Source organism: Alligator sinensis, unplaced genomic scaffold (assembly GCF_000455745.1).
Source record: "Alligator sinensis unplaced genomic scaffold, ASM45574v1 scaffold945_1, whole genome shotgun sequence".
In the NCBI taxonomy this organism is placed as follows: Eukaryota; Metazoa; Chordata; order Crocodylia; family Alligatoridae; genus Alligator; species Alligator sinensis.
The window spans coordinates 6,451-10,538 of record NW_005843474.1 but is presented as its reverse complement, the minus strand read 5'-3'; the positions used below and the strand labels follow the sequence as shown (position 1 = coordinate 10,538).

At 52.9% G+C, this 4,088-nt stretch overlaps 1 pseudogene; it reads right to left on the bottom strand.

Annotated features, from left to right (window-relative positions):
• LOC102380072 overlaps positions 1 to 2,850 on the bottom strand; it is a 92,269-nt pseudogene extending 89,419 nt beyond the window's left edge.
• Between the last annotated feature and the right edge of the window lie 1,238 nt (positions 2,851 to 4,088).

Here is a 4,088-nt window from a genome sequence, read left to right as displayed (position 1 = left end):
CCATTCGCTTGCCCAGGGTTGCTCACCCTGTGGCTCTGGCTCACCCAGCTCCGGGTCCTGCTGTGGGAAGAGGGCAAAAGTGGGTGGAAGCAGCTAGTCAGGCAGCAGCAGGGTGGGTAGATCAGACCAGCTCCTGCTCCCAAGGGTTAGCAAGAACCTCCAGATTATGGTGAATCATTTGAAAAGAGAAGGGGCTGGAAGGCACAGAGATATCTGCCCTGGAAAGGGTTGTGGTCCCTGGCCTGTTCACATTGCACAGCTCATGAGAAGGCAGAAATCAGCCACAGAGGTGCCATGTCTAATTCTGGTGTTTTAGTAGCAGGGAATGCATGAGAGAAAATACAATGAAGGGGAGGAGGGCAGGGGAACAGCACACACCCCGTGGTGCACAGTTCTGCAGAGGCTGAAAAGCAAAACAGGCCAAAGAGGATCTGGAGGTGGCAGAAGCAGCTCCTTATAGACCCCACTGGGCATGGGCAGGTCTGGAAGAGGGATGATGGGGAGGTGAGGAAAGGCGAGGTCAGGGACGATCGTAGGGAATGATTCCCCAGCCATAAATGCACTCCTCGCTCAAACTGAGGGGCTCATCTACCAGATCCCCGGGACCAGGAGGAAGGAGAAAGCTGGGAGGCAGCCACGGAAAGTCCACAGGTGTCATCTGACGTCAGCCATCTGGGAGAAGGCACCCTAGCGTGAAGGCACTTCTTCCCCTGGGAGTACTGTTAGAGAATGATGGGGATCCAGGACTGAAGCAAAGATCACCTCCTCCTTGTCTCCTCCCCCCACATCGGGGCTGACCTCAGCCTGAAGTGTTTCCTCTTATTCCTGGCCAGCCCACAACCATCCCTTGGGGGCCAGCCACGCTCAGCGCACTGATATTGCTTCTCCCCTGTGTGAATGCGCTTGTGCTGGGCCAAGTTGGAGGATAGGATGAAGCTCTTCCCACACTCAGAGCACTGATATGGCTTCTCCCCTGTGTGGATGCGCTGGTGCTGGGCCAGGGTGGAAGAGTGGGCAAAGCTCTCCCCACATGCTGTGCACTGATATGGCTTCTCCCCTGTGTGGATAACCTGGTGTTGGGCCAGCTTGGAAGGGGAGATGAAGCTCTTCCCACACACAGAGCAATGATGACGCTTCTCCCGTGTGTGCATGCACCTGTGCCTGGCCAGGCTGGAGGGCTGCCTGAAGCTCTTCCCACACTTTGTGCAGCAGTGTGGCTGCTGCCTCCTCCGCACACACCGGTGCTGGGACAGGCCTTGCCAGCTGATGAAGTTCTTCCTGCACTCTTTGCAGCGGTGCGTCTTCCACCCCAAGTGCATGCGACGGTGCTGAACCAGGGAGAAGAAATGGGTGAAGGTCTTACCAAATGTGACACAGCAGTACTGATGCTTCTTCCTGTGCACAACCTGGGTTTTGAACAGCACAAAGCTCTTCCCCCTTTTAGTGAGGGACGCTTCTCCTGTGTGTGGACGCACCTGTGCCTGGCCAGGCTCGAGGGCTGCCTGAAGCTCTTTCCACACTTGGTGCTAACATGGGGCTTCTCCCCAGCATGCTTTATCTTGTGCAGAGCCAGGAGTGAGGGGCAGCTAAAACTTTTCCTGAACTGAGAGCAGGGGTGGCCTCTCCCCCTGGGCTTGGTAGTGAGCTCCTTCTTCCCTCTGAGGCCCCCCACACTGCCTTGCCTTGCATGCAGTGTCTCTCTCCAGTGCGCCTTTGCTTTTCTGCTCTTCAGGTGTCTCAGCATGACATATTCATCCCTGCACCTTGGCCTTTTTCTGGCTTCTTTCCCTTCTTCACTCCAATGCCCAACGAGCGATGGGAGATTGTTCACTGCTACATTCTCCTGCTTTTGGAGCATCCTCCAGCTTTCCAGGCCCTTCCTCAGGAGCCTGCTCCTCAGTTCTGCTCATCAACCAGGCATGTCCTTCATGGGAGGAAGAAACACCAGATTAGTCCCTTCCTGCTGCCAAGGGGCAAGCACTGCTATTCCTTCTGCTGGGATGTGCCTCGGAGCAGGACTTCGCACTTCTGTTTCCTCACGAAAACTAGGTCTTCCAGCCAAAGTCTCTGTACCAGTCTCACCTTCCCTATTTGGTGGAGTTAAGAGGCAGGCTCTCAAGGTCTCTGGCCCAGCTCTCACCCCATCACCTCAGGCCCTGCTCCAACAAACACTTGGGGCATATGCGCTTGCACGGTGCCCAAAAAGGTTAATGTTTTAACAGGCTGAGGATGAGACCAAAGGGATCTGCTAAAAGGAAAAATGAGGCTCTCAAAGGTCTGCGTATCCCACAGCACTGGTGGGTCCTGGTGGAGATGGTGCTGAGCCCTCTACCTGACTAGGCTGACATGCTCCACATGCCCCAGTTCTTTGGTGAGACCCATCTTTCCCATGATCTCTGGCAGTCCTGAAAGCAGCATCTGGGTACAAGGGTGAACAACCTCGGGGTGCATTTCTGGGACTTGTCACCAGTAAGGAGTGTGTGGTGAGCACTGCCTTACACTGCTTGGCAGCAAAACCCATCACATTTCATGCATTATCCCTCCAAGAAATGTTCTGGGAGTGGAGGATTGAGAGCAGTGATCTGCTTCCTACCTGTTTCAGGGGCAATGTCTGGTGCAGGGAATGAGCCCATGGAGCTTTCCTCTGCTAATGAATCCCAGGCAGCCTCCACATCACAGACAGCTGCACTGGGACAAGGGCCTTGGCACGAACCCGCACACGGACTCTGGGCTGAGCCTCAGGCTTTGTGACACTCGGGGCCACAGAGAGGAAATGGCACAGGGGAGATTCTGGTGCAAGCAGTGGGGCATTCACTTCCCCCCACAACATGAAATCTTCTGAATCCCACCCAATCCACTGACCCACTTCATGCAGCCTGAGACCAGGGTTACACACATCCCGTGCTCCAGGTCAACTGGACAAGGAGACACCAGGGACAACCCCAGCCTCTCGCTTGTCCAACAAGAATGGGTGCGGTGAAAAACCCAGAAGTCAGAGACTGCCCATGATGGGTGAAGATAACCAGGGCAGAAGAGCCTAAAAATTAATCCTGGGTAAGGCCCGAAAACTATACCTTCCTGGGACTGGTTAGTGTGGTGGAGGTACCTGTGCCAGGGCAGTCTCTACAAAATGCCACGTTGCCACCCCTGAGAAAGGCGAGTGCAGAGCGCCTGAAAACCTTGGCTCCCACTGCCTTGTGGGTTACTCTTGGCTGGGAAAAGGATAGAGGGAGCCTGCCCCAACAGAAAACCCCTGGTGAAAGCCAAGGAGGGAAGATGCATGGGAGGGTACACCTTGCAGCAGCTGTCACTTGAAGCAGAAACGATTGCTAAAAAAGCAGCCTCTCAAGCTGCAAAGAGGGGAATCTGTGAAGGAGCTGCAGGAGGGCCAGGGCCAGGGCCAACCCAGCCACAGTCTCAAAAGTGATCCCATGACATGAACTAACTTAAAGGGGGTTAAGCCATTCCCTTTTTTGTGTTTGTGTTTTCCAGGATGTGGACCAGCAGTAAATCATGAAGAAGTTCACTTGGTACAAAGAAGAGTCGAGCTTCACTGTGTTCTGCATAGTAATTGTCTTGCTTGCTTGGATGTGTTTGTGTACCGTTATTGCTGTAAGTGGCTGTGATGTTAACTATGCTAGACAATGAAGTGTAAGCACAAGTTCTGTATGGGTTCTGGAATATCTGCCAAGTGGCTACAGAAAATGGTACATCCCTAGACTATGGCCTTCTGGGCCTCAAAAATATCAGTCATGTCAAAGATCGAGAAGGGCGGATTGAACGTATCTTTTTTTTCTCATCCTTTTGTTCATTTCCTTTTGACCCTTAGTATTTCTCCAGCATCTTGCAGGGCAGAGGGGCGCTGGTAGTGCTCCAGTGACACCAAGCAATTCTTTTGAACCAACAAGGAAATCGTTGCCCATTATATAGAAGGGGCAGAACTACAGAGAACATGTCTGGTCCCCAAAAACCCTGATCATGGGATGTTTGTCTGATCCAGAAAGCCATCTTAAATATTAAAGAATACCATCATTTGAGTACTGGAAGAGATTAAAAGACTTAGCCATAATTATTGCTGGAGAAAATCT